The 14,231-nt window shown below is 45.6% G+C and overlaps 1 long non-coding RNA gene across 1 annotated transcript in view; it reads left to right on the top strand.

The window, feature by feature from the left end:
- The first annotated feature begins 2,817 nt into the window (after positions 1–2,817).
- The window catches only part of LOC139256593 (uncharacterized), a 31,421-nt gene continuing 20,007 nt past the window's right edge, over positions 2,818–14,231 (top strand). The window contains exon 1 of the long non-coding RNA XR_011592189.1: positions 2,818–2,901. This is a non-coding gene — a long non-coding RNA (uncharacterized lncRNA). The remainder of the gene's footprint in view (positions 2,902–14,231) is intronic.

Here is a 14,231-nt window from a genome sequence, read left to right as displayed (position 1 = left end):
GGGTGTGATTAGAGTGGGCACGTTGGATTTTGGGGTTGGACCCAGTTCTGCCATGTGTTTGACACATTTTGACTGTGCCAGAGTTTGCTGAGCCATTTGGAGGCAGGCAGTTTTTGTGTCTGCCCAATTTCCAGACGCTGTTAGCAAAAGAAGAGAGAATTCCCAACAGTTCGACTTCTGTTGCTCCAGTATCATATACTCATGCATGAAGTTTTTTTCTACTCCATGGAAAATTGAATCATACCATATTATAGAGACAGTACAGATTTGTAGAACATCAGAAATCGGTCAGATTAAATACTTACACCAGTCAAAACCTAATCACTAAATTGATATATTTCATTACAAATTATTTTCATAAAACCATACAGCCCATCATGTCTAAGCCGGCTCTTTGAAAGAACTATGCAATTAACCCCACTCCCCTGCTCTTTTCCCATAACGCTGCAGGTGTTTTCTTTTTCCAATATAGATCCAATCCCCTTTTGAAAGTTATTATTGAATCTGCTTCCACCACCCCTCCAGGTAATGCATTCCAGATCATCATAACTTGTTGCATAAAACTATTTTTCATTTCCTCCAAGGATTTTTCTCAATTATCGTAAATCTGTGTCCTCTGGTTACCGACCCCCCTGCCAGTGGAAACAGTTTCTTCCTATCGACTCTATTAAAATTGCTCATAATTTTGAACACCTCTATTAAATCTCTCCTTAAACTTCTCTGCTCTAAGGAGCACAATTCCAGCTACTCCAGTCTCTCCACATAACTAAAGTCTCTCATCCCTGGAATCATTCTGGTAAATCTCCTCTGCACCCTCTCCAAGGCCTTAACATCCTTCTTAAAGTGTGCTGCCCAGAATTGGACCCTCACTGAGGCTGAACCCGTGCTTTATAAAGGTTTAGCATAACCTCCTTGCTTTTGTGCTCTATGCCTTTATTTATAAAGTAAAAGGATCCAGTATGCTTTTTTAACATCTTGCTCTCCCTGTCCTGCCACCTTCAAAGATTTGTGTCTGTGAACCCTGGTAAAACATTTTTGCATTGCAGGTTCTATTGTGGAGAGGCTTATTTGCACTGTGCTTCTGACTGATTGGCACTCCATTATCACATGACCTGGTTATTGATGGTACTCTTGGAGGATAAGCCACACTCAGAAGTTTCTCTGGAGTGTGTAATTGGAACCGCCCAGCCCAAGTTCTGAGTGACCTTGCAAAATGTAATTCGAGCCATTTTGACTTCAGAATCATCTGCAAGCAGTCACAGAGAGGATAGAACTCCCAGCAAAGGCTTCCCAAACTCCTGTCCCACCCGAAGTGCATGCATCTCAAAGCCGAAGTTCCTTACCCCAGTACAGGTGCATGATCTTGCCGCCCCCGCCCTGCCATAGATGGGGCATTGTGTGTGGGTCACGGATTGTTAACAGGCTTATTGATTATGAGTGAATAGTGACAGTGTCATGATTTCCGGATTTCATCCACTGTGGTGTAAAGGGGATTGGAAGTACGTGATACGTCTTCCCTGAATTCCCTCCGATCCCCCTTCCCGCTTCCCCATCTCTCTCACCCCCCCATGTCTCTCCCTCCCCCCGCCCGTCTCTTTTTACCCCCGTGTCCCTCTCTCTCTTCCCCCCACACATGTCTCTTGCTCTCTTCTCCCCTCCGTGTCTCTCTCTCTCTCTCTCCCATGTCTCTCTCTCTCTCCCCCCATGTCTCTCTCTCTCCCCCCGTGTCTCGCTCTCCCCCCCATGTCTTTCTCTCTCCTCCCCCCGTGTCTCTCTCTCCCCCCACCGTGTCTCTCTCTCCCCCCCATGTCTCGCTCTCTCCTCCCCCTGTGTCTCTCTCTCTCCCCCCCCGTGTCGCTCTCTCTCCCCCCGTGTCTCGCTCCTCCCCCCGCCCGTGTCTCTCTCTCCCCCCCGTGTCTCTCTCTCCCCCCCATGTCTCTCTCTCTCCTCCCCCCGTGTCTCTCTCTCTCCTCCCCCCGTGTCTCTCTCCCTCCCCCCCGTGCCGCTCTCTCCCCCCCCCGTGCCGCTCTCTCCCCCCCCGTGTCGCTCTCTCTCCCCCGTGTCTTGCTCTTCCCCCCACACATGTCTCGCTCTCCCCCCGTCCCTGTCTCCCCCCCCCGTGTCTCTCGCTCTCCCCTTACTCGGCGCCTCTCCCCCCCACCACCTGTCGCCTCTCTCCCCCGCCCTCTCTCTCCCACTAGCTCCGATGTTTTCTCTCCCACAGAAGCCTGCAATAATGCAAAGGCTGGAAGCAATGTTTCAGCAGCAGACTACATGCGGACTCGTCAGGGCCCCACTTCCGGTTCCAGTTCCGGGTCCGAGGAGTCTGCGCATGTGCGAGAAGTGTCGGGGGCGGAGTCCAGAGGTCGCTGGCGCTGAAAAACCACAGTGCATATAGACACTCTGTTCTATTATAGTAAAGCATTAGATTGTCGACTGCGGAAGGCCACTGGTTCAGAATGTCAGCTAATATTTGCATTTCATGTTACCTGACAGGAAGAGTTTGAGTGTCAGTCAGGTGATATGGATGTTGGTTGGGGAAAGACTGAGTAAATACAGAAAGTGCTGGAATACTCAGCAGGTCAGGCAGCATTTGTGGAAAGAGAAACAGAGTGAACATTTCAGGTCGATTACTTTTTGAAATGTTAACTTTGTTTCTTTCTGCACAGATGTTGCCTGACCTGCTGAGCATTTCCAATACTTTGTTTATATTTCGGTTTTCCAGCATCCGTAGTATTTTGCTTTTGTTAAAGTTCTGAGTAGTTTTGTTATGTAGAACATACTTTTATTGGAAACCTACATCTTATTGTTTACTTAGGTGTCCAAAGACCTTAAATCGACTGTAACAAAAGCATTTGGAATCTTTGAGTCCAAGCTTGAATTTGACCTTCATGAAAAGAGGTAAGAATCCAGAATCACAAGGTAAATACTGATGAGGACGGCCATTTAGCGCACCTTATCTCATCCATCTTATAAACTTACAAATCCCCAATCACAGCCTTCAACCGTCTCTTACATTGCCAGATTTTCAGAGGAAAGCTCTGCTCTCAGCATAGAGTCTCACATGATTGCAGCACAGATTGGAGAATCAGGCACGGAGGTTAGCACATTCAGTTTGTGCACTTCCGATTCTCCAGGCATTGAAACGATGGCTGGAAAATCCAGATTGATGACCTCTTCATTATTGCCATTCAAAAATGACACAAATCTGTAAGAACCTCTGCTGGTAAGGAATAGCGGTGAAATCTCTATACTAATTTCTAATTGGCAACGTGAAGCTAAAATCAAACCCTTTTAATCAAACCCTTCATATATTAAGTTTAAATATTAGAGTAATGTTTACCCCCAAGTAAATAGAAATATTATGTGTACTATTTGGGATCAAACCCCCTCTCTCGGATTATGTGTGACAAAAGCTTTTCCTGTGGAATAGTGGAATTTAAAATTCTGCCCACAATTTATTTCCATGAGACAAAAGTAAATTTGGGGGGATGTAATCTATGACTCATAGATAATGTAGGTATAACCAAATTACGTAACTTAGGGTCATATTTTCTTCTGTTCTCAAAAAAAGTGTTTAATGCCCTTTTTTCCCATGAATTAAAACCTGCTAAAAAGTGGCAGATACGTGCTGTTTTCAAACATGCAATCTCATTGAACAACAACTTGTATTTATATAGAACCTTTAACGTAGTGAAACGCTCCAAGGCGCTTCACAGAAGTATTATGCGCGAAAGATTTGACACCGATCCGCATAAGTAGAAATTAGTGCAGGTGATCAAAAGCTTGGTCAAAGAGGTGTGTTTCAAGGAGCATCTTCAAGGTGGAAAGAGAGGTAGATAGGCGGGGAGGTTTTGGCCGGGAGTTCCAGAGCTTGGGGCCTAGGCAACAGAAGGCACGTCCACAATTGGTTGAGCAATTATAATCAGGGATGCTCAGGAGGGCAGAATTAGAGGAGCACAGACATTTCTGCAGGGTTGTGGGGCTGGAGGAGATTACAAAGATAGGGTGGGGTGAGGCTATGGAGGGACTTGAAAATAAGGATGAGAATCATAAAATTAGGCATTGCTTAACTGGAAGGCATAGTAGGTCAGCGAGCACAGGGATGATGGGTGAGTGGGACTTGGTGCGAGTTCGGACACGGGCAGCCGAGTTTTGGAACACCTCTAGTTTACGTAAGGTAGAATGTGGGAGGCCAGCCAGGAGTGCGTTGGAATAGTCAAGTCTAGAGGTAACAAAGGCATGGTGAGGGCTTCAGCAGCGGAAAGGCTGAGGCAAGGGCAGAGACGGGCGATGTTACGGAGGTGGAAATAGGCGGTCTTAGTTATGCTGCGGATATGTGGCCGAAAGTTCATTTCAGGGTCAAATATAGCACCAAGGTTGCGAACAATCTAGTTCAGCCTCAGACAAGAGCTGGGGAGGGGGATGGAGTCAGTGTCTAGGGAATGGAGTTTGTGGTGGGGTCTGAAAAGAATAGCTTCGGCCTTCCCAATATTCAATTTGAGAAAATTTCTGCTCATCCAGAACTGGATGTCGGACAAGCAATCTGACAATTTAGAGACCGTGGACGGGTCGAGAGAACTGATAGTGAGGTTGAGATGGATGTCATCAGAGTACAGGTGGAAACTGACGCTGTGTTTCTGGATGATGTCATCAAGGGGCAACATGTAGATGAGAAATAGGAGGGGGCCAAGGATAGCTCCTTGGGGGACACCAGAGGTAACGATGCAACACAAATTTATTTGTGGGAGCGACAAAAAAAGCCATTCATGGTGCGATTATAGGAATAAATCCTGTAACATTTCTCAGTTAATGAGTCACTTAATTGGTACAAATTATGCAAATGTTGATAATCCAGCTAAAGAGGTGAAAAATTTCTCAGAAACACTGAGCAGCAACTTTGAAAAGCTCCTTTTTCCTGTGAGATTCCCAAATACTGGTGAATTGTGTAATGGAGAAATGTCAGACCTTTTAGTGCCGAAGACGGGTAATCATGCTGCAGAGGAGGCAAGTATGGCAATATGTCTCTAACCACCAACACCACAGACCATGAGCTGAATTGGACCAGACACATCAACACCTTGGCTACAAGAGTACACAAAGGCTGGTTACTCTGCAACGAATGGCTCATCTTCTGATCCCTCAAAGCCTATCCATCATTGGGAAGGTACTTCCTCCTTGAAATTGGTTTTCTTTTTATCGTGCCATGGAATTGCTTTTTTACATAGAAACATAGAAACATAAAAAATATGTGCAGGAGTAGGCCATTCGGCCCTTCGAGCCTGCACCGTCATTCAATGAGTTCGTGGCTGAACATGCAACCTCAGTACCCCATTCCTGCTTTCTCGCCATACCCCTTGATCCCCCTAGTAGTAAGGACCTCATCTAACTCCTTTTTGAATATATTTAGTGAATTGGCCTCAACAACTTTCTGTGGTAGAGAATTCCACAGGTTCACCACTCTCTGGGTGAAGAAGTTTCTCCTCATCTCGGTCTTAAATGGCTTACCCCTTATCCTTAGACTGTGACCCCTGGTTCTGGACTTCCCCAACATTGGGAACATTCTTCCTGCATCTAACCTGTCTAAACCCGTCAGAATTTTAAACGTTTCTATGAGATCCCCTCTCATTCTTCTGAACTCCAGTGAATACAAGCCCAGTTGATCCAGTCTTTCTTGGTATGTCAGTCCCGCCATCCTGGGAATCAGTCTGGTGAACCTTCGCTGCACTCCCTCAATAGCAAGAATGTCCTTCCTCAAGTTAGGAGACCAAAACTGTACACAATACTCCAGGTGTGGCCTCACCAAGGTCCTGTACAACTGTAGCAACACCTCCCTGCCCCTGTACTCAAATCCCCTCGCTATGAAGGCCAACATACCATTTGCTTTCTTAACCGCCTGCTGTACCTGCATGCCTACCTTCAATGACTGATGTACCATGACACCCAGGTCTCGTTGCACCTCCCCTTTTCCTAATCTGTCACCATTCAGATAATAGTCTGTCTCTCTGTTTTTACCACCAAAGTGGATAACCTCACATTTATCCACATTATACTTCATCTGCCATGCATTTGCCCACACACCTAACCTATCCAAGTCACTCTGCAGCCTCATAGCATCCTCCTCGCAGCTCACACTGCCAGCCAACTTAGTGTCATCCGCAAATTTGGAGATACTACATTTAATCCCTTCGTCCAAATCATTAATGTACAATGTAAACAGCTGGGGCCCCAGCACAGAACCTTGCGGTATCCCACTAGTCACTGCCTGCCATTCTGAAAAGTACCCATTTACTTCTACTCTTTGCTTCCTGTCTGACAACCAGTTCTCAATCCATGTCAGCACATTACCCCCAATCCCATGTGCTTTAACATTGCACATTAATCTCTTGTGTGGGACCTTGTCGAAAGCCTTCTGAAAGTCCAAATATACCACATCAACTGGTTCTCCCATGTACACTCTACTGGAAACATCCTCAAAAAATTCCAGAAGATTTGTCAAGCATGATTTCCCTTTCACAAATCCATGCTGACTTGGACCTATCATGTCACCTCTTTCCAAATGCGCTGCTATGACATCCTTAATAATTGATTCCATCATTTTTATATTATATCAGCCAAGTTTTGTCGTGACAGCACTCATGAGTGCATGTTGGGCACATGGTTCTCTGAATTGTACCACAGGTTGGTAGGGTATGGGTTTGCCTCCACAATTTCATAATGTAAATTTTTAATCTCACAGACCAATGCCACACGATATCCAGCTGGACAGTGATTCAGGTCAACATTACAGATAAGCAGGCAGATATACTTCCCACACAACTACTTGTGTGGGAAGTGTATCCACCTGCAGCACCTGACAGACTGCATTGCGGCACTGGAGCTGCAGGTGGATTTACTCTGGAGTATCCACGATGCTGAGAATGACGTGAATGACGTTTCGTGAGTTGACCACACCGCAGGTAAAGTGTACACACCCTGATAGGGGATGGGTGGCCAACAGGAAGAGCAGTGGAAGGAAGGTAGTGCAGGGGGCCCCTGCGGTCATGCCCCTGCAAAACAGATACATCGCTTTGGGTACTATTGAGGGGGATGACTCATCAGGGGAGAGCAGCAGCAGCCAAGTCCATGGCACTGTGGCTGGCTCTGCTGCACAGGAGGGGAGAGCTAGAGTGATAAGGGATTCAATTGTAAGGGGAATAGATAGACGTTTCTGCGGCTGCAATTGAGACTCCAGCTTGGTATGTTGCCTCCCTGGTGCAAGGGTCAAGGATGTCTCGGAGCGGGTGCAGGACATTTTGAAAAGGGAGGGTGAACAGCCAGTTGTCGTGGTCTATATCGGAACCAACGATATAGGTAAAAAACGGGATAAGGTCCTACAAGCTGAATTTAGGGAGCTATGAGTTAAATTAAAAAGTAGGACCTCAAAGGCAGTAATTTCAGGATTGCTACCAGTGCCACGTGCTAGTCAGAGCAGGAATCACAGGATAGCTCAGATGAATATGTGGCTAGAGGAGTGGTGTAGAAGGGAGGGATTCAAATTACTGGGACATTGGAACCGGTTTTGGGGGAGGTGGGACCAGTACAAACCGGACGGTCTGCACCTGGGCAGGATCGGAACCAATGTCCTAGAGGGAGTGTTTGCTAGTGCTGTTGGGGAGGAGTTAAACTAATATGGCAGGGGGATGGGAATTTATGCAGGGAGACAGAGGGAAGTAAAATAGGGGCAGAAGCAAAAGATAGAAAGAAGAAAAGTAAAAGTGGAGGGCAGAGAAACCCAAGGCAAAAATCAAAAAGGGCCACATTGCAGCAAAATTCTAAAAGGGAAAAGTGTGTTAACAAGACAAGCCTGAAGGCTCTGTGCCTCAATGCGAGGAGTATTCATAATAAGGTGGACGAATTAACTACACAGGCAGCAATTAATGAATATGATACCATTGGCATCATGGAGGCATCGCTCCAGAGTGACCGAGGCTGGGAACTCAACATCCAGGGGTATTCAACATTCAGGAAGAATAGACAGAAAGGAAAAAGAGGTCGGGTAGCGTTGCTGGTTAAAGAGGAAATTAACACAATAGTAAGGAAGGACATTAGCCTGGATGTTGTGGAATCTGTATGGGTGGAGCTGCGGAATACCAAAGGCCAGAAAACGCTAGTGGGAGTTGTGTACAGACCACCAAACAGTAGTAGTGAGGTTGAGGACAGCATCAAACAAGAAATTAGGGATGCATGCAATAAAGGTACAGCAGTTATCATAGGCGACTTTAATCTACATACAGATTGGGCTAACCAAACTGGTAGCAATACGATGGAGGAGGATTTCCTTCAGTGTATTAGGGATGGTATTCGAGACCAATATGTCGAGGAACCAACTAGAGGGCTGGCCATCCTAGACTGGGTGATGTGTAATGAGAAAGGACTAATTAGCAATCTTGTTGTGCGAGGCACCTTGGGTAAGAGTGAGCATAATATGGTAGAATTCTTTATTAAGATGGAGAGTGACACAGTTAATTCAGAGACTCGGGTTCTGAACTTAAGTAAAGGTAACTTCGATGGTATGAGATGTGAATTGGCTAGAATAGACTGGCAAATTATACTTAGAGGGTTGACGGTGGATAGGCAATGGCAAACATTTAAAGATCACATGGATGAATTTCAATAATTGTACATCCCTGTCTGGAGTAAAAATAAAACAGGGAAGGTGGCTCAATCGTGGCTAACAAGGGAAATTAAGGATAGTGTTAAATCCAAGGAAGAGGCATATAAATTGGCCAGAAAATGCAGCTGAGGACTGGGAGAAATTTAGAATTCAGCAAAGGAGGACAAAGGGTTTAATTAGGAAGGGGAAAATAGAGTATGAGAGGAAACTCGCCAGGAACATAAAAACTGACTGCAAAAGCTTCTATAGTTATGTGAAGAGAAAAAGATTAGTGAAGACAAACGTAGGTCCCTTGCAGTCAGATTCAGGTGAATTTGTAATGAGGAACAAAGAAATGGTGGACCAGTTGAACAAATACTTTGGTTCTGTCTTCACGAAGGAAGACACAAATAATCTTCCGGAAGTACTAGGAGACCAAGGATCTATTGAGAAGGAGGAACTGAAGGATATCCTTATTCGGCGGGAAATTGTGTGAGGAAAATTGATGGGATTGAAATCCCAGGGGCATGATAGTCTGCATCCCAAAGTACTTAAGGAAGTGGCCATAGAAATAGTGGATGCATTGGTGATCATTTTCCAACATTCTATCGACTCTGGATCATTTGCTCTGGACTGGAGGGTAGCTAATGTAACACCACTTTTTAAAAAGGGAGGGAGAGAGAAAACGGGTAATTATAGACCGGTTAGCCTGACATCAGTAGTGGGAAAAATGTTGGAATCAATTATTAAAGATGAAATAACAGCACATTTAGAAAGCAGTGACAGGATCGGTCCAAGTCAGCATGGATTTATGATGGGGAAATCATGCTTGACAAATCTTCTGGAATTCTTTAAGGATGTAACTAGTAGAGTGGACAAGGGAGAACCAGTGGATGTGGTGTATTTGGACTTTCAAAAGTCTTTTGACAAGGTCCCACACAAGAGATTGGTGTACAAAATTAAAACACATGGTATTGGGGGTAATGTACTGACGTGGATAGAAAACTGGTTGGCAGACAGGAAGCAGAGAGTCAGAATAAATGGGTCCTTTTCAGAATGGCAGGCTGTGACTAGTGGGGTACCGCAAGGTTCAGTGCTGGGACCCCAGCTATTTACAATATACATTAATGATTTGGATGAAGGACTTGAGTGTAATATGTCCAAGTTTGCAGATGACACTAAACTGGGTGGCCTTGTGAGCTGCAAGGAGGACGCTAAGAGGCTGCAGGGTGAATTGGACAGGTTAGGTGAGTGGGCAAATGCATGGCAGATGCAGTATAATGTGGATAAATGTAAGGTTATCCACTTTGGGGGCAAAAACACGAATGCAGAATATTATCTGAATGGCAGCAGATTAGGAAAAGGGGAGGTGCAACAAGACCTGGGTGTCATGGTACATCAGTTATTGAAAGTTGGCATGCAGGTACAGCAGGCGGTGAAGAAGGCAAATGGTATGTTGGCCTTCATAGCTAGGGGTTTTGAGTATAGGAGCAGGGAGGTCTTACTGCAATTGTACAGGGCCTTGGTAAGGCCTCACCTGGAATATTGTGTTCAGTTTTGGTCTCCTAATCTGAGGAAGGACGTTCTTGCTATTGAGGGAGTGCAGCGAAGGTTCACCAGACTGATTCCCGGGATGGCTGGTCTGACATATGAGGAGAGACTGGATCGACTGGGCCTTTGTTCACTGGAGTTTAGAAGGATGAGAGGAGATCTCATAGAAACATATAAAATTCTGACGGGACTGGACAGGTTAGATGCAGGAAGAATGTTCCCGATGTTAGGAAAGTCCAGAACCAGGGGACACAGTCTAAGGATAAGGGGTAAGCCATTTAGGACTTAGATGAAGAGAAACTTCTTCACTCAGAGAGTTGTTAACCTGTGGAATTCCCTACCGCAGAGAGTTGTTGATGCCAGTTCGTTGGATATATACAAGAGGGAGTTAGAAGTGGCCCTTATGGCTAAAGGGATCAAGGGGTATGGAGAGAAAGCAGGAAAGGGGTACTGAGGTGAATGATCAGCCATGATCTTATTGAATGGTAAGTACTGTCTCGAAGGGCCGAATGGCATACTCTCGCACCTATTTTCTATGTTTTTATGGTTCTAATTCCATTCTTCTCAGCTGCAGCCTGAAAACCTTTGCTCTACATTACATTTTCCAGCTTACATATTGCCTGGTATCTGAGTAATTCTGAAAGTTTGGAGATGGCAATATGAAAGCTTAAAACAAATTAAACATGTAAATAATTCGTAAACCACAACACCCAAATTCTTTATAAAATATAGCTTTGTTTTCTCTTTGGTTTGTTTCTATCTATATATTTTCAAATCGGTCAGAGGGACGATTTTGCCAATGGGGGAAAGTTGGGTGCAGGCGGCATTGGTGGTGTGCACTGTAAGTGGTTTTGCCCCTGGTGGTTTCGAATCACCCCTCTTACAGTATTTCTAGACACAGGTGTTATAGTCGTGAACAGTAATATACAGTCACATACAAATCTTTTCGGTCGCCACCATCACAATGCTTTTATTCAAGTTAAAACACACCTGCACCCAGTAAAAAGATACCCTGGTAATGTAATACAAACAAACACAGTACAACACACAGTCTGGCCTGTCTAAAATGACCCATAACGCGAAGTACCCATATCTGAAACACCCCTGCTCAGATTCAAAATAGCACCACTGGATCTGTGCAACAGAATGTGCATATGCTTATGATCCTTGCAAAAACCTCCCCACTAAAACCCCTAAAGCTTGATTGGACACACGACACCCTTTCACACTATGCGGTGGTCTTAAAGATGTGTGGACTGGGGTAAATGCTCACCAATTACCCTTCTGGCTTACTCGCTGCTTCTCCCGCTGAGGCGTATCTTCTGGGTCTTCAAGTCCAGTCTCAAGGTCAGCTTTCCAGTCGAAGTAGCAAGGCTCTCTGGTGTTTCTTCTCTCCATCCCAGATGGAGTGCTCAGTCCTTGTGCATTGCAAGCAGGCTTAAGAGAGGGGGAGAGAGAGAGAGATGGCAGCCAAAACTGCCTCTCTTATACTTGCAAAAATGCTCCTTTTTACGCCAAAAGTCCACCTGTACTTCCCCTGAGGCTGTCCAACTGAAAAGCAAACTCAAGTCTGTGGCTTGTTCATTTGTCAACTGGGCTGTACCACGATGTGTGGCTCCGATGGGTCTGTGGTCGAATAACTTTCCTTTGTCTTTCGATGGCCTGAAAACGCAGCCACTTTACTTAATGTCGCATTGATTGCTTCTCATTCCATGACAAAAGGCACCCATCAACCATGATGTTCCTGCTTTTAGCCATTCTCATTCCCGCCCAGCTGATGTGTATTCAAGTTAAACATGTTTGGACCTGCCCCAGGTCAGTGCTGTCCGCTCTCTGCAGTAACAGAAAATGTTACCAAGCAATTTAAGTTTTTGCTGTCGATGTTTGCTGAATCTTATAGCACTCCCAGCTGCAGCCCACCCTCTGATAGCAATCTTCCATTAATGGGCTTGTTAAGCCCGCCCTGCGAGGTTCCCAACCAATTAACAGGAAGCTGGTCTGATGATGTCATCTAATGACATATCATCAGCTGGTTTTCTTAAAGGGACCATGGCCACATTCATTTTGACAGTTCTTCTGTCAGTGATCTACAGCATTGAACTGCTGCAAACACTGAGAAACACTGCACAAAGGTATACGGCTGGACCCAGGCTCTCCCATGACTCCCTCCAGATGCTTATAGAGGGAGTCACAGCACGCAGAGAGGTTCTCTTCCCTTCCAATGTATGGAAAAGACCTCTCCAGGACACCAACGCAGCCACATTGCACAGGAGGGCACAAGCAGGGATGTCGTCAGGTGCTGGTTACAGTGGCACAAACCTTTCAATGATCTTAGTGGATCACGAAACGTTACTGCAAAGCCAAACTCAGCCTCATCCTGCTGTGCCATTCATCACATCCCCATCACTCTGCATTCCGTACCCTACTCCTGCACAAACTTACTCACACCAATTTACCTTGCACCTCCACCCATCCCGCTATCCACATTATCACTTCCCCATCTCACTAGCCACCATTCACTCTCACCCTCATCCTTGTCCAATCATACCAACTAATAACTCGCAAGGCTAGGCACTTGGGTTTTAGCCAATCTTCATGTAAAGTTTCTGCTAATGTGTTGTCAAACATTGAAATCTTTATTTTGAACACTTCGTGTTCTTGGACAGATTTGTGTGCACCTTTGGAAGTGGCTTAGTGAGTTGTAGTGAATGGTAAGACATAACGGTACCCTTCACAATGGTGATGAGTGTGAAAGGAATGGTTTGGGCATTGCAGGAATGCTCTATGGAGCTGGTGTGGGGCCAAGGTGCACAGCATCAAATGAAGTAAATGTAGCCATGGTGTGGCCATCCCTGGCAGCAATGTGGTTGGGTGCTGATGCCCCGTGTTCTGTGCAGCACCAGGTGATTGCGGAGAAGGTTGGTGTTATTGTTGGCGACGCTCGTGTGCCTGGTGATTTTGGTGTTGGTGCTGATCGTGGTGGGATTCCATGGACCAAGGTGAGATTTTTTCAAGGGCACCAATGCTGTTGGAGTAGATGGCAGGTGAGGTTGAAATGACAGAAGAGATCTGTCAATGGTAAGAGAGATTGTTCCAAGGAGATGACAGTGAATGGACAGTTCACTGCAAACACTTCCAACTGCATTCGGCTCAAAAGTTTCTTCCAGTTCCTGAAGGCTTCAGATTCTGACATTGGAAAGTGAACAGCTGTGAAATTATAACTTTTGTCCCACTTCTTCAGCTGTCAACTTGCCAAAGCAATAGAGTCATTGAGAACCTGACTCCACTTACCCCTGCCGTGTTCCCCGAGGTACGGCAAACCCGTCAGAAGGTTGGTAAGATTGTAAGTGCCTGCTTTAAATGCTCTTAAGTAGCATTCAACTACCCCTTAACGACTTTAATTAACTGACCTGCCGCTTGCTGTCAGGTCTGTGATCCGCACGCAGACTTGTCAGGTCAGAAACTCACACAGAGGCAGGTTTAGAGCAGGATCCCGACCCGCTGTCAATCAGAGCCGCCTCCAAATCTGCACTCGCAGGGCTGGGAAGATGCCGGCCAGGGTGTGGGTGTTGCACTACATGCTCTATTTGAATCATTGTCGTGGAGTATTTAAAATAAATACTCAACACCAGATCTGGGTTTGAAGATTCAAATAGTCTTTATTTTACACCGGTGGGGAACTTGCCTGCTGGTTGTCTGTTGCCAGGCCTCTCCAATGATACAAAGTTCCAAGAAACCTTTTATACACTTAATGATACATGTCAGCCTCGTGCACGGCCCCCCTGTGCCGTTTAATTGGCCCAAAGCCCGTGTGCACAATTGTTGCTTGACGAATTCCCTTTCGCATCACACAATCAGTCGCCTTTGTCTCATACTAAATGGAGTTTTTCCAACATGAGACTTTTGACCTCTTGCCCTGTTTAGCTGCCCTTCTGGACCTCCTGTGGTTCAACAGTTTGGCTATTTGTGGTTCAATAGTTTGGCCTCCTGTGGTTCAACAATTTGGCCTCCTGTAATTCTTAACCCTTTAATTATAACAGAGCTC

The sequence above is a fragment of the Pristiophorus japonicus genome, unplaced genomic scaffold, assembly GCF_044704955.1.
Source record: "Pristiophorus japonicus isolate sPriJap1 unplaced genomic scaffold, sPriJap1.hap1 HAP1_SCAFFOLD_743, whole genome shotgun sequence".
NCBI lineage: Eukaryota > Metazoa > Chordata > Chondrichthyes > Pristiophoridae > Pristiophorus > Pristiophorus japonicus.
Note: the sequence above shows the minus strand (reverse complement) of the source record. Positions and strands in the feature narration are given on the sequence as shown.